The sequence below is a fragment of the Rhinoderma darwinii genome, unplaced genomic scaffold, assembly GCF_050947455.1.
Source record: "Rhinoderma darwinii isolate aRhiDar2 unplaced genomic scaffold, aRhiDar2.hap1 Scaffold_69, whole genome shotgun sequence".
Lineage (NCBI taxonomy): Eukaryota > Metazoa > Chordata > Amphibia > Anura > Rhinodermatidae > Rhinoderma > Rhinoderma darwinii.
The window spans coordinates 1,090,001-1,112,940 of record NW_027464249.1 but is presented as its reverse complement, the minus strand read 5'-3'; the positions used below and the strand labels follow the sequence as shown (position 1 = coordinate 1,112,940).

The 22,940-nt window shown below is 41.8% G+C and overlaps 1 long non-coding RNA gene across 1 annotated transcript; it reads left to right on the top strand.

The window, feature by feature from the left end:
- Positions 1-1,965: 1,965 nt before the first annotated feature.
- Positions 1,966-8,078, top strand: LOC142728752 (uncharacterized). Its single transcript, XR_012877740.1, has 2 exons — positions 1,966-3,368; positions 7,401-8,078. It is a non-coding gene; the product is annotated as an uncharacterized LOC142728752 (long non-coding RNA).
- Positions 8,079-22,940: the final 14,862 nt, after the last annotated feature.

Sequence of the window (22,940 nt, the reverse complement as noted above, 5' to 3'; positions counted from 1 at the left end):
TTACTATAGTAACATTGTTAGAATAGTTTTATTTTAAATTTATTGTTACTTCATGTAATAGATATTAAATGTGCATGCAGGGTTCTCAGAAAATGCTTTAGCTAACAAAAGGTTAAATATGTTATATTCTTAAGTGTGTAAGTCGGTTGGATTTCTTAATAAAGATTGCAATCTCCAGAGGAAGTCCAACGTGGCCTAATCTCATTCTGAAGTGTAACATTTCATATGACAGGAAAGCCACAAACGGTTTTCAGTTGGTATATGTGTATATAAACCTATGATTATGTAATGAAGGCAGACAACTGCTGATTTCGACTTGTCTCCTCATCGATGAGAATAAAACTCTTATTGGGATGAAAACTTGAATCATTATTGATAAGTATGGAAAATTCTTCTAACATCTTGGTCCTTCGAAGCCGGAAACCAATATTTCCAGACCCTCGTCCACCCGAGGACTGTACACCGTGCACGGGGTGAGTCATCAAAATACTCACTTAATTCAAAGACCTCCGGTTAAATTACCGTTAAAAAGAGGCCAGTCATACGGAGGGACGAGGTGTGGAATGACGGTTTTTAAAAGAACATAGTAAGGAGAATTGAGGATTCGAGTTTTCATCTGAATAACGGTAATATAATTTTGTATATATGTGTTTTTATTATTTTTCATATTTAGATGTTATAAGGTTATGTGATAAAAAAACAAAAAAAAAAGATAACGTAAAAAACCTGAGTTGGAACTTAGGTACTGAGACTGGGTCTTAGTTATATTAAGCAGAGGTCTTAATATAAAAACCTGGGAATAGCGGTTCTCGAGGTTAGTAGTCCATAGCCTATGTGAGAAGGCTACAGGTAATAAATAACTCCGTGCAGCACGTAAAAGATAAAGTACTTGGAGATTTGGAGGATCTCCTATAGATTAAGTATTATGATTATTTCTTATAGAGTATTATGATTGTTTCTTATAGAGTATTAGAATTATTTGTTAGAGTATTAGGATTATTTGTTTTATAAAGTTTAAGATCGTGACTAAAAGTATTGAATGATTGAGATAAACTAAATCCAAAGTTAAAGAAAGATAAAGACTTTCAAACTGTGGTGTAAAGACTCATCCAGGACATCTGCTGCTGGTCTGACCAGCCTCTTATTGTCTCTGGACGCCCCTGACACCAGAAGTTTTAAGGTAATCAAGTATTTCTTTGGTGCAGTTAAAAGAAATGGTTGTTCTAGATGAAACATATATGAGACTCCTTGACTGTGAAGAATGAATGTATGAGGGTTAAATAAATAAAACCCTGTGTGTATAAGGGAGTCCAATTAGGAATGGTCCTTTGTAAAATTGTTACAGGGACAAATCAGTAGGAAAAATACTGTTAAAACACCCAGGAACATGAAGTATATGACTGATCAGCATAATACTTGTAAATATTGTTGTGTTTTGTGTGTGTTCTGTGAAACTTTGGTGAAAATACCTTGTGGTCAAGATATATGAGTTATACAGAAATATAGAATATGATAGTAGGTTTTGTTATTCATATCGAATTTGTCTGTTTGTTAATCGTTAATCATGTGTCTTGTCTAAATGTGGTAAAAGTGAGAGTTGAGACAGTGTTTGACATTTCCTCGTCGTGGTCACCTTGGGTGAGCGACATTACTGTCTTGGGACTGTGTTTTGGTAAGCAGCTCTAGGCGTGTAGAGTGCAGCGAGTCCTACAGTCCAGGGAGAATAACGTTTTGGTGCAGCAAACACTGTTATTCAATATTCCCAACTGACCATCAAAATTCTACAAGACTCTTTGAATGAGATCAAATTAGAGTCAGATCATAGAATAGTCAAAATAATTGATAAAGGATACAAAGTTAATCAAATCTTTTCATATTAAAAGTGCTCGTAAGATTCCTATTCTAGAAAAAAGAAAAAATAAACTATTTAGGTGTCCATTAAATAAATAGAGAGACATATACTAAAATTGCTAAATTAGATTTCCTTTCAAAAGGACACTGCTTGTAACATGTGGTTGTTTGTGTTAAAAAGTATTAAATATTCCTTTAGAAGGGGATGTTAAGTATATGCACAAATTAGATGTGGTGAATGTACAATGATGATGATGATAAAGGTGTGGCAAATTTGGATTTAAAAGGACTTTGAGGGTAATTGAATGTTATAATTTAGTGAAGGAAAAAGAGAAGTGTGGTTTTGATTGTGTAAGACGACGGTTGGAAGATTCTCACAAAGGGGAACAAGGTAGAAGGTTGACAGAATGTTAAAATGATAAGGAATGTTAAAGAAGGTTGTTTATATAGTTCAAGATGAAAAACTTTCATAGAACACAATGCTGGCTGGTTGAAAGACCATGAAATGATTGGAAAAGCAGAACTATAGAAGAGTGTGTCAATAAATGTTGATATGTATAGCATGTGCATAAAATAATAGCATTCAATAATAGTGACTGTAGTAGTGATAAAGAGTAATACAGATAGGTACATTGCAATGAGTAAGGTGGATGATAACAAGAAGTATGATGTAGACGTGTATACAGCGTGTGTGTTGCAGACTAGTCTGGGGAGGAAATGAAATTGTGTACTGTTTGATGTGAGATGTTTTTCTCAATCCAGATTAAGAACTGAATTAATTGAATTTCAAATTATTATTATTATATGTAAAATTAGTGTGTAAAAAGTCCTAGAACATTGAACTAAAGTACAAGATTGTGTAAATAGACTGACTTTTTAATTAATTAAGTTAGCTATATAAAATCAGGTTTTAAAGTTATAAATACCGCTTCCTTAAATCTACAAACTTGCAAATGACAATGTCTTGGTTGATATGGAACATGAGTCTGATTGTCACAGTTTAATGTAACTTGACGCCCAAGGGTTACCAGGTGTCACTGATGTACCTCTGACTAACTATGATGTTCAGTATTTTGTAGACGGATCCAGATACTGGAATGAGCAGACAGGACATTTCATCACCGGGTATGCAGTAGTCCAGGAAGGTAAGACAGTGTTGAAAAAGTCACTGCCCTCCAGCAGCTCTGCCCAGGAGGCAGAACTCATGGCACTCGCAGAAGCATGTAAGTTGGGCACAGGTAAAAGGGTGAATGTCTATATAGACTCGAGGTACACCTTTGGAGTCTCACACGATTATGACACAATATGGTGCAAGAGGCTTTCTGACTGCAGCAGGCAAACCAATACAACACTGGTTTGCACCTGGATTTCAGAACGCAGCTGCTCAACATGTAGAGGGTTGCCTGACATGCGTCAGACACAACCCCGGAAAAATGATAAAAACACCCAGTAAGCACACGCCTTGCCTTGATTACCTCTTCCAGCGACTGCAGGTGGACTACATACAGCTACCCGAGGTGAGTGTATATGAATATGTCCTTGTATCTATTGAAATGTTTTCAAATTGGCCTGAGGCATGGCCAGTAACCAAAAAACATAGCTAAAAACACTGCTAGGAAAATACTCAGTGAAGTAGTATGCTGATATGGGGTCCTGAAGTAATCGAGAGTGACAGAAGAACCCACTTCATAGGAGAAGTATTAGGGCATATACTTACTAGCCTCGGCATCACACAGGCATTCCATACACCATATTATCCATGAAGGTAAACATCTAGATGAAGGAAGAAAGTCAGCAATACTCCAAGCACCGAAACCTCTGACAAAAAAACAAATGATGTCCTTTTTGTGTATGACTAACTTCTGCAGGAGTTGGATATGCTGATATTACAGGACCATTGATGTCTTTGATTTATGAAGAGGCATTTTTTTTTCAGATAAAACAGGTTCTTGTAGGATCTTCAGTGCTTGGACTAACTGATTTAATAAAAACAACAAAGAATTTTTTTTTAATTCAAACTGTAGATTGTAAAAATGGATACATGACTTCAGTGCTAACACAGGAGTATGGGGGAAAGGATAGACCTCTAGCTTACTACTCATCAAAACTCGACCCTGTAGCTAGAGCCTTACCTCCATGTGTTCAATAAGTTGTAGCCACCGCAGAAGCTATAAGAGCTTCACATTAGTGACATTTATGATAGAAAGATGTACCACTTTAAATTTTTCGACCTTGATGTCTACTGCGGAGGATGGTGAACCACATGATTGCCGATCCTCCATAGCAGAAAGAGTGTTAACAAGATCAGATCTTAAAGACATTCCACTACTAGATAGTGATCTCATACTGTTTGTAGATGGATCTTCCAAGAACAAATACATCCTACCCAGCAACTTATTCAGATGTGCAGTTATATTGAGCCATCGGACAAGCCATGTCTCAACAGGGGGGATGGTAGAGATCATATCTAAAGTGTTCATGGCATATGGCTTTACTAACTACTCTAAAAAAAAAATTTAGTTTAGCTTGTTTAACATGCGCCAAATATAATTCACAGGGGAATGTAAGACCAAAAAGAGAACAGTTCCCAAATCCACAATATCCATTCTAACACATTTGTATGGATTTCATTGAAGTTGTTTTTGCTTCCTAAGATATTAGGTATATGTATAAGGGTGTTGATTTGAAAAAATTTGGCTTGAGACACTTGTCAGATAAACTATCTGTGAATATTATGGTATCTATGGTATCTATGAATATTTCTGTGAGTAGATGTTACAGGTAATAAGCTCAGATTAAGGTACAAATCCTGCTGAAAAGGGTAACAACATGTGTGACATAAAATGTACCCAGTAACTACATATTATCTATGTGCCCTGTCCAGAGGGACAGAGAAGTTTCTCTCATATAAAGGTGTTTGTTTGATTTGATGTACAAGACTTGTCAATGAACTGATGAGACCCAAACATGAGAGCTGATAGCATGAGATTGGTGATAGAATTATTTTCTTAGTTGAGACCCTGTTGTTTATATTGTCTGAGGTTTATAATTATAATGTATATAACATGTCACGGTATTGTGAATAACAACTTGAGGTAAGAGGTGAAGGTCACTGGTTGTTGTCACTCATATGTAAGAAGTACATGGCAGCAATGAGAGCCCGGAGGTCATGTGACCTGTATGTCTTTAGGTTTGAGAAAGATGCTGCCCACGACCTGTTATATCTGCAGGGGTAAAAGTCCCATTAGGACAGTAAGTGACAGTGCAACAATTATGACCAATATGTACCGTGGGGGAGAAGTTTGGATTATTGCCAATATTAGTAGGTTTAGCAGTAAAGAATGCTCATAATATAGAGAAAGTGGCCAACAGATTGGAAACTGGCACAGATTACGTGTTTTATGTTTTGAATTCTGCCCAAAGGGGCATTTGCCAAGTAGTTGGCTCAACCTGTTGCCACTGTATAGACCTTTTTGGCCTTATGCAGGATAGAGCAAGCTAAGAAAATAAAGTCCGTAAGGGGGATAAGCCCTATTTTAAGTACCTGGCTTGGGTACAAAATGTCCTCAAATAAACAAAAGGTGGGAAATATGAAAGTGATTAAAATAATGTTTAGATTAATTTATTTTGTGCAGCAGCCATCTTGTCTGGAGACCCCATCTTGTTCTTATGTAGTGAATAAGAAAGATATTGTTTCTTTAAGACAAGTATATTAATGCTGATTTCGCATGTTATTAAAATAGTTATTTTTGACATTAGTTCCTATGCGAAACCCAAAGAGAAGAAATTTTGTTTAGTGATTATTGCTGTATTCACCAAATGGGTAGACTATTTTTAATACCACAGTTACATCCATTCTCTAGGATGGATGAAGAGTTTGATTTTACACTTGCTGAATATATGGCAAAAATGCTAACCAACAAGGAAGTTTCTATCTCTAATTGTATTCCAGGTGTACCTATACTTGAACCTGAACCTGTGAAGCCAGGAAATTGGATATTATTTTCATTGAAAAAGATCATATCAGGTTCTGCTTACCACACCTACGGGGCCGTACAGATAGCCGAATGTACCTCTAGGATACACTTATCACACTGTAAGGTAGTTAGGGAATTGCCACTATCCTCCTAGGCTATAAGAGACTGATTACAAAGGGTGGTCATTTGTTAGAAGTGACTGGTCTCAAACTTCAGCGAAGAAAACATCCAGAGCCTGGGAGGAGACAGGGCAAAATGTTATTAGTTATTCTAGGTATTCTATGGGGGTCCAAGGTGTGTCAACCAAAGGTATGGGATCCCTGGGACACAGGGTCAGAGTATGATTTCCTAAAGACTTAGCTTAAAGAGTTAAATATTTTAATTTCACTGAAGGTGAGACTGCAATGTATGAAATAGATTTCCGCTCTGTGTTGTAGATCAAGGCAAGGATAGAAACACATCCCACAAACTAGCATATTCAGATAAATACATTTGTACTATCTATGTAAATACCCTAATAAAAAGGATAAGGGACTATATGATATAGGAATTGATGTTTCAGGTACTGGCCTATAGGGCATTTCTTGCAACTGAAAGTTTTTTAGTTACAAAGATAGACCTACCCTGTAAAGTTTATCTGGCCAACTTCACTTATGAAGATAAATTGACATTAGAAACAGGTTACAGTGATAAACATGAATGGTTAGTCTGGATTAGATACACTGCAATCCAAAATAATAGAACTAACTGTATCGCTTGTGCAAAAGCCAGACCACATCCGGCTACTATATCTTTCAGGCTATCAGATAAGGAGAACCCACAAGGTCTGCAATGCGTGTTATCTTTATATAATGCATCATATAATCCAGGTGATAAATTATGTAAGACATTCTCTTTATTGTACCCACCTGTGGGGAGAGATGAAATCCCTCCCTTAGTAGTGGCTTACCCAGGCAACTACACCTGCTTTCTGAGGAATGGGCAAGGTAAGAAAGTAGGGAACCTCACTGAACAATTTTGAGACCGATAATGGTAATTACTCCTCTAATTGGTTTACCAACCAGACAAGGGCAAGGACTGATCTCTGGTGGCTATGGGGAGGCTACTGGCCAAGTGGCAGGGAAGCTGTGCTCTGGTTCAGCTTCTGATGCCATTCCACTTGTTTTTAGCACCTGAGTTTCAGAGAAGGAGTAAACGCCCTGGAGACTAGCTGAATCGCTATAAGCGGTCTATCCCTGGAGGTTCCTTTGACCATAGAATATACATAGATGAAGTACGAGTACCCTATGGGGGGGCAAATGAGTTTAAGGCCCAAAATCAGATTGCATCAGGCTGCGAGTCTGTACTTTTCTGGTGGTCTACGATAAATAAGAATGTCGACTGGATTATTATATTTATTACAATCAACAGAGATTTGTTAATTTTACCAGAGATGCAATAAAGGGCATTGCAGATCAGTTGGGACCTATATCTTTAATGACATGGTGAAATAGAATAACCCTGGATATGTTACTAGCAGAGAAAGGGGGTGTCTGCAAAATGTCTGTTGTACTTTTATTCCCAATAATACAGCTCCTGATGGCAGTATTACCAAGGCATTGGAAGGACTCAATTCCCTGTCCGAAGAGCTTGCAGGAAAACTCCAGAATAAATGACATCTTCACCTCATGGAGTGAGGGGTAGTTTGGAAAATGGACTGGCCTGGTAACATCTGTACTCATGACCATTGCTGTTGTTGCCAGTATATTGACTGTTTGTCGATGCGACACTCTGCATAAGAGGATTGATCCAAAGATTAATTGAGACCTCAGTGACAAAGACAATGTGCCAAGAGATTCAAAAGAAGAGAACCTGTCCTGGATAATCTTACAGAACATGTCTACATAAATTTATAAGAGGAGGGAATGTTAGAATAGTTTTATTTTAAATTTATTGTTACTTCATGTAATAGATATTAAATGTGCATGCAGGGTTCTCAGAAAATGCTTTAGCTAACAAAAGGTTAAATATGTTATATTCTTAAGTGTGTAAGTCGGTTGGATTTCTTAATAAAGATTGCAATCTCCAGAGGAAGTCCAACGTGGCCTAATCTCATTCTGAAGTGTAACATTTCATATGACAGGAAAGCCACAAACGGTTTTCAGTTGGTATATGTGTATATAAACCTATGATTATGTAATGAAGGCAGACAACTGCTGATTTCGACTTGTCTCCTCATCGATGAGAATAAAACTCTTATTGGGATGAAAACTTGAATCATTATTGATAAGTATGGAAAATTCTTCTAACAAACATACTTTACTTACCTTCCTGGTTCCGGATCGCAGCGGAGGTCCTGACGTCAAGCGCTGTGCGCAGCGCATGACGTCACAGCGCTATGCCGCCGCGCACAGCATCGAGACTACAGAACTCCCGCCGCGGCCGAAGAGGAAGGTAAGGTTAGCACTCAGCCCTGACTGGCGGGGTCTGACTCCCGGGACCCGCCAATCAGCTGTTTTGAAGTGGCCGCAGCACTCGTACGAGAGCTGCTCCCCTTCATTCCGGTCACTTCATTCCGGTCACACTGTGACTCCGTGTCGGCGATTCACAGTGTGGGCGAGTAGTGAAATGAAGGGGAAGCAGCTCTCGTACGAGTGCTGCGGCCCCTTCAAAACAGCTGATTTGCGGGTCCCGGGCGACACATCAGCTATTGATGGCCTATCCTGAGGATAGGCCATCAATGTTTAGGGACTGCACAACCCCTAAGCCTACGATGTATCAGGCTTAGGGGGCCCATGAGACAGGATCCTGTCTGTCAGGATCCTGTCTGCTGGGCCCTGTATCTAAGCCAATCACATGGTAGGCTTAGATACATGGCCCATGCGTGATCCTGTCTGCTGGGCCCTGTATCTAAGCCTACCACACTGTAGGTTTAGATACAGGGCCCCAGCACACAGTAATCTTATACTGTATAAGATTACTGTCTGCTGGACCCTGTATCTAAGCCTACCTTGTGGTAGGCTTAGATACAGGGTCCCACAGACAGTATCACACATGGGCCCTGTATCTAAGCCTTAGGGTATGTGCACAGACAATAATTACGTCCGTAATTGACGGACGTATTTCGGCCGCAAGTACCGGACCGAACACAGTGCAGGGAGCCGGGCTCCTAGCATTATACTTATGTACGATGCTAGGAGTCCCTGCCTCGCTGCAGGACAACTGTCCCGTACTGAAAACATGATTACAGTTGTCCTGCAGCGAGGCAGTGACTCCTAGCATCGTACATAAGTATAATGCTAGGAGCCCGTCTCCCTGCACTGTGTTCGGTCCGGGACTTGCGGCCGAAATACGTCCGTCAATTACGGACGTAATTAGTGTGTGTGCACATACCCTAACACATGTGTTACTAATCATTTTTTGTGTGTTTTCTTGCAGGTTCGGTCGTTGGACTACGGCGGATTCCAGGACTACTACGATGACGGCTTTTTTTTTATTGTCAATAAAATGGTTAATGAGGGCTGTGTGGGTTTTTTTTTATTTCAATAAAATATTTTTTCTATGTCTTTGTGTTTTTTTTTAAACTATATTATTACCGCCTTAGTAATGGCCGCCGGCTGATTGACAGCATTCATTGCTAAGGCGGGGCTTAGTGTTAGCCGGTGCAGAGGCTAACACTAACCCCCATTATTACCCCGGTACCCACCGCCACCAGGGGTGCTGGGAAGAGCCGGGTACCATCTGTAGTGATGGTCGGCCACTGGGGTGGCCGCAGGCTGGTATTATCAGGAGGGGAAAGGCCAAAAACAGTGGCCCTTCCTACCCTGGTGATGCTGCCTGCTGCTGCTTTATTGTATCTGGCTGGTTATGAAAATGGGGGGGACCCCACGTCATTTAAAAAAAAATAATAATAATTGGAAAGAACGATGTCAGGTCCCCCCCAATTTTCATAACCAGCCAGATGCAACACAGCAGCAGCAGGCAGCATTACAAGGGTGGGAAGGGCCACTGTTTTTGGCCTTCCCCAGCCTAATACTACCAGCCTGCGGCCACCCCGGTGCCTGCCCGTCACTACAGATGGTCGGGTACTGGTTCGTACCTGGCTCTTCCCAGTACTCCTGGTGGCGGTGGGTACCGGGGTAATAATGGGGGTTAGTGTTAGCCTCTGCACCGGCTAACATTAAGCCTTGCCTTAGTAATGGGTGTTGTCAATCAGCCGGCGGCCATTACTAAGGCGGTGATAATAAAGTTTAAAAAGATACAAGCACATAGAAAAAATATTTTATTGAAATAAAAAAACACAACCCCCATTAACCATTTTATTGAGAATAAAAAAAACGCCGTCATTGAAGTCCTCGTGTCCGAAGTCCAACAACCGAACCTGTAAAAAAAACACAAACACACAAAAATAATCAGTAACACAAAAAGAAGCAAAATTGTTATTCTTACCTGTCCTGGGTCCAGCGCTGGAGCCGCAATGTCAGCGAGCTGAGCCCTGTATCTAATCCTATCATGTGTGATACAGTCTGCTGAGCTGTGTATCTAATCCAACCATGTATGATACTGTCTGCTGGGCCCTATATCTAATCCGATCATGTGTGATACTGTCTGCTGAGCCACTGTATCTAATCCTATCATGTGTGATACTGTCTGCTGAGCCACTGTATCTAATCCTATCATGTGTGGTACTGTCTGCTGAGCCACTGTATCTAATCCTATCATGTGTGATACTGTCTGCTGAGCCACTGTATCTAATCCTATCATATGTGGTACTGTCTGCTGAGCCACTGTATCTAATCCTATCATGTGTGGTACTGTCTGCTGAGCCACTGTATCTAATCCTATCATATGTGATACTGTCTGCTGGGCCACTGTATCTAATCCTATCATGTGATACTGCCTTCTGAGCCACTGTATCTAATCCTATCATGTGTGACACTGTCTGCTGAGCCACTGTATCTAATCCTATCCATAGTTTATAGGGTCGTAGTGCTATAGATATGCTATGCTGTCTCATATACACACTTTTTTTTGGGGCAGACACATATGTATTGGGGCTATTTGCCTGACATTTTAAGCCCTGAGGGTATGTTCACACGACAGCGTCCGTTACGGCTGAAATTACTGTGCTGTTTTCAGGAGAAAACAACACCGTAATTTCAGCCGTAATGGCATGTGCAGGCGTCTTTCGCTGCGTCCATTACGGAAGTTATTGAAGCTGGTTTTCCATGGAGTCCATGGAAAACGGCTCCATTTACGTCTGAAGAAGTGACAGGCACTTTTTTACGCGCCGCCTTTTGACAGCGGCACGTAAAAAAAAATGACCGTCGGCACAGAACATCGTAAGACCCATTCAAATGAATGGGCAGATGTTTGCCGACGCTTTTGAGCCGTATTTTCGGACGTAATTCAATGCTAAAACGCCCGAATTACGTCCGTAAATAGTGTGTGTGAACCCAGCCTTAGTGACGCCCCGGCTGCTAGTGCTGCATTGTTGGGTCACTTAGGAGACCCAGCGATGCAGCTGAAAGCTGCGGACCGTCGGCCATGAGAAGTTTGCGGGGGGGGGGGGCCCAGTAAGAATTTTTGCATCGGGGCCCATGAGCCTCTAGCTACGCCCCTGATTGAAATCCATGGTGATGCAAATGGAAACCTATGGTTTCTGTTTGTTTCAGTTTGGATTCCGTTCATGGGTTCCTCTGACGGAAAGGTTCGACGGAACCCATGAACAGAGTCCTGATGCAGATGTGAATGAAGCCTTAGATGAGGAAATGGACGCTTCTCTGTGTGACTGGTTGGGTTTGTTGGTTAAATAGAATTCAATGTGTTATTATTTGCTTTTCATGCTTTGTAGTTTTTTTGTCCGTCTTTTTTTTTGCAAAATTGTAAATTAAACCTTTGAAAAGTGAAAAAAAAATGGCAGGAAAACAGTTAACAATTTTCAGATTACTATTCAGATCACTAAAATTCTAATGCCAATTTAATAAAATGTGGTGAAAATCCACATGTGAACATACTCTAATTGAAGCTGAAGGATCTCCAGCTCGTCTTGGTGGCCGTACAACTTATTTTTCCTTTTTGTACACAATCCCCCCCGGTACTATATTGTAAAGCTTAGACGCTGTTTTCTTATTTTCTCCTGTATGTATTCTGTCGTATTAGGCAATGTGAGCATTGTGTATTTTTTATATGGTTCCCATTAGTGGAATGAAGGGAAAACTTTTCCATAAGGGAGAGATGTGGGAAGGTTTTTCCTGCTTTCCTCTGATGGGATCAGATACAACAGCGATCAAACTGACCTGACAATACAAGCACGTGATACAGCCTGGAAGGGAGAACATCAGTATATTGTAAAGGTTTTTTTTTTTTTTTAATGTTTTGTGGCCATATAAACCCATTTAAATGTTCCTGGAAAACTCCTTGAAATATGTAGTAAATTTCATTTAGTGTTAAGTACACTGTATTATTAGGGCGCTGTACTACAGCAGTATTGTATTGTATTGTATTGTATGATGCTAATATTGTCTGACACTTATTTTGGCTCCCAGCAGTGTGTTCGGTCCGGGACTTGCGGCCGAAATACGTTCCGTCCATTATGGACGTAATGTGCTCGTGTGAATCCAGCCTTACTCTCGTCAGACATTCCTCTATTCAAATTTAATTTCTCTAACGGCAAAAGAGAGAAAATCTCAACATATTCATCACGCCAAATACGATCTCTAACCTCCGTCTTAAGGGAGCTCTCAAAACAAACATTTGGCTAACCGAACCCCATGCAGTTGAACCGCAACAGGAGCGCCAGACCCACCAGCACTCCCAGTGACTTTAGAACCTAGCGCCGCAGCCCCAGATACCGAACCGTACCACGCCGCCACAGGAAAAGGAGCAACGGGGACCACAGGTGGTGGGACCTCACGCTGCACCAAAGCCTCTCTAACACCAGCCAGTAATTGAGCCACTACCTGTCCCAAATCAGACACAGTCAAGCTGGGGGGCTCCTGACTATGGTGTGAGCAGGGCTCAGGAAGCATTGACCTCCTAGCTAGTCTTGACTTGGGGATTAGCGGCATATCCCTGAGCACCCCTGATGGTAAGTCTGTTTAACTTTTACCTAACAATGTCCACCACCCCGGTCTCCTTCTGCTTTATGGGAGGCTTCTGTTCTCCCTGAGGTCATCTCAGGAGCAGGACGTAGAGGAATATTTATCACCGCTTAACTGCAGTAACTCTGCTCAATCTTTATTAAAACCATAAAGCAGTACAAAATGTAAAAAAAATGCAGCTCACCAAAAGACAATTAGGAAACAATGTAAGCGTCGTCTTTACCAAATCTGTACTTTTATCAATGAGAAAGGTTAAAACAACAAGCAATAGACAGACGACAATTACAGAGAGAGAAGAAAAAAATTGAATGGTCGGGCACTACAGCGAGGAAGCAGAGTGGAGGGAGTTAGCGGTCAACTACTCAGAAAATGCCTGAGATTACTTCAACAATCGGCAGAGTTGCTGGATTCTGAATATCAGTGAATGTGGCCAAACATTTAGATTTGTACCGGGGAATTGTAGACTTCCAATGTCTAGGCACAACCTAGTCTGAATAAATGGAGGAGAACCTTCTTCTGGAAAGAAATAGATCTGGAGAGAATGGAGCGGAGAGGGCATGTTCGAAGAGAGCATTTATTGCCAACCAAAATGGTGCGATGTGCCTACAATCCCATCAGATGTCAGTAAGTGTACCTACCATCCCCCCACAGCTCCAACATGTCTCCAAACACTACATGGGTAAAGCCCATGGAGGACCACCAGGACTCCTGAACCAACATGTACGTAAAAGTTTTTCTAGTTTTGCACAATAAAAACACTTTTTAATTTTTTTACAAAATAATTTGTTTTTGTGACGCTGCATTCGAAGATGAACTGCATAGATTTTCAACTAATCTGGTCCCCATGACAGAAACATGTCTTTCCATCTGGCACCTCCAGCAGACTCCTTTCAGTCTAGTTTGATTTCTTTTACCTCAGAGTTCCTCTTTTTCCCTTTTTTTAATTTCTTCTCTCCCCCTTTTTTTGAACTATTTCTAACAGGGGCTGTGCAGGATTAGAAAAATATGGCTGCTTTCTTCCAGAAACAGCACCACACCTATCCACAGGTTGTATCTGGTATTGCAGGTTTGCTCCATTGAAGTAAATGGTAATGAGCTGTAATACCACACACAACCTATGGACAGGTGTGGTGCTGGTTTTTGGAGAAAGCAGACAAGTTATCTTATCCTGGAGAACTCTTTGTCTGGATAGTTCTTGTGAGGAGATGCTCCCTGCATTATCCCTTTTCCTTTATGGCCGCTGATATGTACTATTCAGCTTTATGGCCTCTGTGGTAAGTACACTGCCAGTCATTAAAGGGTTAACACTTCAGACCACTGTGGGTGATGTCACAATGAACGAGGCGGCAGTGGTAAGAAACTCCTGTAGCAATGATGATGAATGCGCTGATGTCATAAACACAAATGTTTATGACATAAAGAAGATTCCATATTAGAAGGTTTTACTGCCACATTTAGCGCCATATTGGATGGGACTGAGGACCTTGAGCTTGACTTCCCGACCAATGTCGACCTGATGTAATTTGTAGGTTCTAGCAGGGAAACCCTTCACCCAAGAGCACTTCTTCATCACAGTGATGCCATCCTCTTCATATGGGTTGTCTGTAATAGAGGAGGTTTCCAGCAGGATATCCCCCCCCTATTAGCCAGAGCAGAGACAGGGGCTACAAGGAGGCATCTGGAGGACCCGTCTCATCCGTGGATCACCCATTCATTTTAATGGGTGCCCAGGAAGAGAGACATTCGCCTAGCCAACCAGATCAGCCGATTTATGTGTTTTATGTCGTTCGTTCATTGTAATGTCTTTCCTTGAAAATCTGAGAAAATGTACAAATTCTGTTACAAATTATATTTTGGCACCTTCTAAGCCCAGAGGAAGGGCAATCCTACAGCCATGGTTTCCCTAGAGGTTTCCCCCACAGGGGTTTTTTTCCTTTCCTGCGTGCTGGAAGGTGACTCTTCGTGAGTCGGAGGTTTGCCATTTTGGGTTTGGTCATATAATATAATAAACGTTTTGACCATTTAACACCCAATTATAATGTTTTGTGTCTTTATTTTGCATTCTTTGGTTTGGTGATTGGGATTCTGGGTCTATCACATATCACAAAATCATAAGGCCGGACATCTACTTCCCACTCTGACATAGAATGGAGACAACAAGCGTTGCTGCACAATTAAGTGTACACATCCTTACATTAAGATATTGTATTACGGTCTGTAGCCTTTGGGGGGAATATATTAACCTTTCTACAACAGTTTACTAGCGTAGAAAATTCACAAAATGCGCAAATGTTGAAATTTTAGGGGGCAAAAAATGAGCGGGGCTTAGCAGAAATGGCCAACAATTTTACAATAATTTACGCCAGTAACTGATGTAAATTATAGCAGAAATCTATATGTATAGTGCGGCCCAGATTTATCTCTGGGGGGCGTAACAAGGCAAAGGTCCGTGCCAGACCCATACCTCCCCCCAATCAGACTGTATGCCCCCCCAATCAGACAATAAAATAAATTGTAAAAATTTACTTTAACTGTACAGCAGGCCGAAGCACGTAGAAAGTACTGATGACAGGCCGCGTTGCAGCTAAAAGATGCGACACATTTATTAAGAGTCTTTCGCCTGTTAATAAATGTGTTGCATCTTACTCCAGCAAACTGTTTAATAGGACTGGTGTATGAAACGCCAGTATTAAAGGGAATGTGTCGCTAGAAATTTTATTTTATTTTTTTCAGGAAATATTATAAATTAGATTCTAATTTATAACATTTCCATGTGCTGGTCACTAGAGGGAGCAATTCTCAAAATTGCCGCATTGGCATGTGGTAAAGCAACCTCATTGCCTTATGCTGCAAATTTGTAGTAGACACACTCGCCCTAGTGTCCTCACAGAATCCCCCCTCCTTTATCCTGCCTAGTGCCAGGAGAAAGAAGGGGGTTGAATCTTCAAACCTCCTACACTGTGTGCCGCCATTTTCTGAGCGAATGCACAGTGTAGGAAGATTAGATACAGTGCTCAGCAGAAAGTATAACACTAACATACACACACACATCACATACACAAACATAACTTACCTGCTCCTGCCGCCGCCTCCGCCCTGCCGCTCCTAGTCCTTGCATCTGCGCTGCCTTCAACATATGGCCGGAAGCCGCGACCGGAAGTCGTCATCTTACTGTCCGGCCGTTGCTTCCGGTCCACATGAAAATAGCGCTGGATGTCGCTCTACTAAAGACCTTTCTTTTGATCTGTGTGGGAGTGGCGCATGCGCCGTTCCCACACAGACGGCATACACTATAGTGAATGGAACGGCTCCCGTTCGCATTCTCTATGGGAATGTATGTGCCGTATTCCATCTCTGTATGTGTCGTTAATGGACAGATACAGAGATGAAAAAAAAATGGCAGCCCCCATAGAGAAGTAAAAGAAGGAAAAAAGTAAAAAGTACAACAAAAAAACACAAATAAATACAATTTATTTTAATGACATACTAAAAGCAATATTAAATATATATATATATATATATATATATATATATATATATATATAAAAACATTTCCGTGACACCTTCCCTTTAAAAGGGTTTTCCACGTTCTGACAACTGATGACCTATCCACTGGATAGGTCATCAGTATATGATCGGTGCGTGAACCTTTTAGAAGGTTAATCTTTACCCGCTAAGGTGGAAGGGTTGGTTCCAATGCCTAGTTATGGTGGTGTCTGAGGAAATAAAGGTCCTTTTAGACGTCCCGATACTGACCATGAAAACCAGCACCAATCGACGATACAGCGTGTCACAAGGAGCAATCATCGTTAATGTATGGGGGCAAACAATCGTTACTACACCAGACCCCGCACCGATCCACCACTCCAGCTGCCTCTGGGCACCGGACAACACTGCCGGAAGTAGATGGCTCCGGTCAAAGAATAGAGGCCGAGCTGCAGTTCTGCCGAACGGCTGCTATGCAGTGATCTGAGCAATCTGCTTTCCGGCAGTGTTGTCCAGTGCCCGGAGGCAGCTGGACTGGCAGATCGGTGCGGGGTCTGGTGTAGTAACGATTGTTTGCCCCCATACATTAACGATGATTGCTCCTTGTGACACGCTGTATCGTCGATTGGTGCTGGTTTTCATGGTCAGTATCGGGACGTCTAAAAGGACCTTTATTTCCTCAGACACCACCATAACTAGGCATTGGAACCAACCCTTCCACCTTAGCGGGTAAAGATTAACCTTCTAAAAGGTTCACTATGTACACATAAGGGCTGACGGTGAAAACACAGAGGGGCTCACCATATATCCAGCGTATAACTGTGTCCTCCAAATCTTACGGAGCAGGAGTTGTTCTAGATTCCTCTTTATATCCCAGACACGTTCATACAATTTTAGACAATGAATCGACATATCGCAAACTTGTGGCGAAACCAAGCACGCATGTAAGGAATCTTTAAAAAATCTGCTAGAAGAAGGAATTGGATCAGGAGTATTAGCCAACAAACAGGCAGAATACTTACTGATAGAATTCCCTATTGTTCCCATATTCCATGGGATGCCAAAAATCCATAAATTTGCATGGTCTTGAAACTTGGGTTATCTGTGACGTAGTTGGCTAGTACTCCTGCAAACAGGCCTGCCATCAGGGTAGTACCGCTGGTACTACTGTCAGGGGCCTGGCCACAAAAGTAAAATAAAGTGGGCAGCCGCCGCTCATCAAGGTTATGATTAGCGTTAATTGGTTTGTAGAAAGGAATGGGATCCATGCAGGGGCCAGCTCCTCAACTTGGTGAGTGACTGTTTTAAAGCAGTAGATTCAGTTTAATAATTTTTTTCATGTTGCCCCTCTGCTCCCACCTTCCCACCTGTCTCTCTCCCCTTCCCCTCCCCAGACCCCAGTCAAGCGTCATATTCACTCTGGCCCAACTCCCGCCTCGGCTACTTTCCGTTCTCTTAGCCTACTCCTCCGCCTACATCCTGGTATAATAGCTAAAGAAAATTACCCTATGAGGTTTAGAGTCAGTTAGTTATATGTCAACATTTTGATCCTTGGTTTGCACACCATGACAGTCGGTAGTCATGTAGACTGGACACTTCCATGATTTGAATACGCTGTGACGTGGTACATTAGGTCACGGGAACGTGGTGTAAAGGATCTGCCAGACACAGCTTCTGTGTCGACGCCCGTGGTTAATCAGTCTGCACCTGCTCCTAGGTCTGATAGAGTGACTCGATCTGCTACCACTCAGGCTGGTAGGCTCAGGAGTGGAAGAACCTATTACAGCCTGGCCAGACGGTTCTAGCTCCCGGCCTCGGTCTATTTATACCTTCATTTCCTGCTTGTCTTTGCCTGTGATTCTTTCCTGTTTTCTGGCTCTGCTGCTCCTGCTATTATTATTGACCTTGCTTCATTTTGACCCTGGCTTTACTGACTACGCTCCTGCTCTGTGTTTGGTACCTGGTACACTCCTGTTTTGACTCGACTCGTTCACTACGCCTGTTGTTCACTGTGTTGCCGTGGGCAACTGCCCCATTTCCCTTAGCTTCTGTGTACACTTGTCTGTTTGTCTGTCGTGCACATATTGAGCGTAGGGACCGTCGCCCAGTTGTACGCCGTCGCCTAGGACGGGCCGTGCAAGTAGGCAGGGACTGAGAGGCGGGTAGATTAGGGCTCACCTGTCTGTATCCCTACCCCGTCATTACACGTGGTATCTAGGTTACATCAACACTTTCATGACATATCTTGTGGTTCACGCTTGGGCATTGGAGATGAAGAAGACTGGAAGAAGTCATCATGGCGTTCTGGGCCGGCTGAAGAAGAAAAGAGAACGTGAACGACTCCAATCTAAGAAGATGTCACATGTGAGTCACTGAATTTCACTGCACTGTATTCACTTATATGGTCTGCAGAATGCCTGTGTAGGACTGATATATGTCACAATATGGTGGGAATACTGGTCTTTGTTTTACAACACACATTTTTAGTACACATTTAAGAGTGTTTCAATTATTTCTATATAGTTGAAGGGTAGACCCCCAAGAATTATTTCCTTTGGTGGGTCCAAGGTACCTCAGTCAGACACTGAGTGTACAGATCCTTGCATTAAGATATTGTATTACTGTCTGTAGCCTTAGACGAGAATTTATTAACCTTGCTAAGCCTCTGACAGACATTACAGCCAAGACTAAGGACGCAGAAGTGTCCGAAACGCGTAGGCTCTGAGGACATCACCGCCCGCTTACCTTCACACCTGGACTTTATACCTCTGGACTATCTTTTAAATCAAGAACCATTAAACTTGGAATTTGCTTCCGTTTTAAACTGCACGCAGCGCTGGATCCAAATACTCTTCTTCTTCCCTCTTATCTGGCATAGAAAAATCCCAAAAGTGCAGGAAAGTTTTCGGTCACTTTTCGCTGCCTTTGGCACTTTTTTGAAAAGTGTGTGGCGCTTTGCGGAAAGGGCCGACAATTTTACTATCATTTACGCCAGTAACGGGCGTAATGTAAAGCAGAAATCAACGCCAGCTCCGAGCTAGTGTACAATTTTACATTGAGTGTGCAACAAAAGGCCTAAGCCAGACCCTGTATCTCCCCCACTAATCAGACTGTTTTGTGCCACAAGACATGTGTTTTGCCCACACCCCTAAAAAAAACAAAAAAAAAGATATATATATCTGAGACAGCGTATCTATAAGGGTATATTCACACGCTGTGTTTTCAGGCGTATTTCGGAGCGTAAACGCCTTCAAATACGCCTGAAAAATCGGTAGCCCAATGCCTTCAAACATCTGCCTATTGTATTTTAAAACGGCACGTAAAAAGAAGGAGCATGTCACTTCTTGAGCCGTTTTTGGAGATGTTTTTCATTGTGTCAATGGAAAAACAGCTCCAAAAACAGCTAGAAAAAAACACCTCAAAAAACGTTTACAGCTTCAAAAACGGCTGTAAATCAAAGGCTGGGTTCTCTGAAAACAGCTCTGTAATTTTCAGCCATTTTTGACTTTGCGTGTGAACCCTAAGACTATGACACCTGATAGCTCTGCTACTTGATAGGAGACAGCGGCTCAGCAGACAGTATCACATATAATATGCTGAGATACAACGGCTTAGCAGACAGTATCACACATGCTAGCCCCAATTAAAAGGTTAATTGGGAAAAAATGTCTTATAGTGTTTTTCGATAAAGGTCACTTGAACTGGTATCATTTAAACAGTTAACCCATAAATGGCGCTGTTTACGTGGAATTTACCCTGCGGCCTAATGTACCATATAAAGTATTAAAAAAACAATGTAAAAAAACCTACATTTTGTGGGGTGAATTGAACAAAAAACCTGTAATTCCGCCATTTCTGTTTTGATTTTACAGTGTTCATCGGGCGGCATGAATTGCATGATAACTTGATTCTGCGTGTCGTTACGATTATGGCGATACCAAATTTATATTGTTTTATTTTTTACTAAATAATTTGTTTTTGTGACGCTGCATTCGAAGATGAACTGCATAGTTTTTCAATGCAACAGCACTTCATAGGGCGGGAAGGGGTTAAAACCCACTCTCTGAAGCCCCCCTTCAAGATACATTTCAACTAATCTGGTCCCCATGGCAGAAATATGTCTTTCCATCTGGCACCTCCAGCAGACTCCTTTCAGTCTAGTTTGATATCTTTTACCTCAGAGTTCCTCTTTTTCCCTTTTTTTACTTTCTTCTTTCCCTCTCCCCTTCTTCTCCTTCTCCCCCCACTTTATTTTAACTATTTCTAACAGGAGCTGTGCAGAGTTATAAAAATATGGCTGCTTTCTTCCAAAAACAGCACCACACCTATCCACAGGTTGTATCTGGTATTGCAGGTTAGCTCCATTGAAGTGAATGGTAATGAGCTGTAATACCACACACAACCTATGGACAGGTGTGGTGCTGGTTTTTGGAGAAAGCAGATAAGTTATCTCATCCTGGACAACCCTTTGTCATGGATAGTTCTTGTGCGGAGATGCTCCCTGCATTATCCCTTTTCCTTTATGGCCGCTGATATGTTCTATTCAGCTTTATGGCCTCTGTACTAAGTTCATTTCCAGTCATTAAAGGGTTAACACTTCAGACCACTGTGGGTGACGTCACAATGTATGAGTTGTGCAGTGGTAATAAATTCCTGTAGTAATGATGATGAAGGTGCTGATGTCATAAATACAAATGTTTATGACATAAAGAAGATTCCATATTAGAAAGTTTTACTGCCACATTCAGCGCCATATTGGATGGGACTGAGGACCTTGAGCTTGACTTCCCCACCAATGCCGACCTGATGTAATTTGGAGGTTCTAGCAGGGAAACCCTTCACCCCAGACCACTTCTTCATCACATCCTCTTCATACGGGTTGTCTGTAATAGAGGGGGGTTTCCAGCAGGAGATCCCCCTCTATTAGCCAGAGCGGAGACAGGTGCTACAAGGAGGCATCTGGAGGACCTGTCTCATCGGTGGATCGCCCATTAATTTTAATGGGTGCCCAGGAAGAGAGACACCCGCCTAGCCATCCAGATCAGCCGATTTATGTGTTTTATGTCGTTCGTTCGTTCGTTCGTTCGTTCGTTCGTTCGTTCGTTCGTTCGTTCGTTCGTTCGTTCGTTCGTTCGTTCGTTCGTTCGTTCATTGTATTGTCTTTCCTTAAAAATCTGAGAAAACGTATAAATTCTGTTACAAATTATATTTTGGCACCTTCTAAGCCTAGAGGAAGGGCAATCCTCCAGCCATGGTTTCCCTAGAGGTTTCCCCCACAGGGGGTTTTTCCTTTCCTGCGTGCTGGAGGGTGACTCTTCGTGAGTCGGAGGTTTGCCATTTTGGGTTTGGTCATATAATATAATAAAAGTTTTGACCATTTAACACCCAATTATAATGTTTTGTGTCTTTATTTTGCATTCTTTGGTTTGGTGATTGGGATTCTGGGTCTATCACATATCATAAAATCATAAGGCCGGACATCTACTTCCCACACTGACATAGAATGGAGACAACAAGCGTTGCAGCACAATTAAGTGTACACATCCTTACATTAAGATATTGTATTACGGTCTGTAGCCTTTGGGGGGAATATATTAACCTTTCTACAACAGTTTACTAGCGTAGAAAATTCACAAAATGCGCAAATGTTGACATTTTAGGGGGCAAAAAATGAGCGGGGCTTAGCAGAAATGGGCAACAATTTTACTATAATTTACGCCAGTAACTGATGTAAATTATAGCAGAAATCTATATGTATAGTGCGGCCCAGATTTATCTCTGGGGGGCGTAACAAGGCAAAGGTCCGTGCCAGACCCATACCTCCCCCCCAATCAGACTGTATGCCCCCCCAATCAGAGAATAAAATAAATTGTAAAAATTTACTTTAACTGTACAGCAGGCCGCAGCACGTAGATAGTACTGATGACAGGCCACGTTGCAGCTAAAGGATGCGACACATTTATTAAGAGTCGTTCGCCTGTTAATAAATGTGTTGCATCTTACTCCAGCAAACTGTTTAATAGGACTGGTGTATGAAACGCCAGTATTAAAGGGGATGTGTCGCTAGGAATTTATTTTTTTCAGTTAAACAGTTAGTATATAAGTGATTACACATTGTTTTAATTTTTCTAATTTTTTCACAATTCAGGAAATATTATAAATTAGATTCTAATTTATAACATTTCCATGTGCTGGTCACTAGAGGGAGCAAATCCCAAAATTGCAGCATTGGCATGTGGCAAAGCAACCTCATTGCCTTATGCTGCAAATTTGGAGTAGACACACTCGCTCTGCCCCAGCACACACCAGTAAACATACCTACCAACTTTCAAGTATCTAATCTAAGTAGTCTCTGCCCACACATAACCGGTTCAGCCCACTCAGTATTATGTTCCCATAGGACCCCCCACACAGTATAATGACAAATAGCTGCCCCCATACAGTTTAATGCCCCCTTAGCTGCCCCTAGTACCAGTGCGCTGATATAAAGCGCCAGTGCCCATATAGATAGTGTCACACACAGTGCCCATGTAGATGGTGCCAC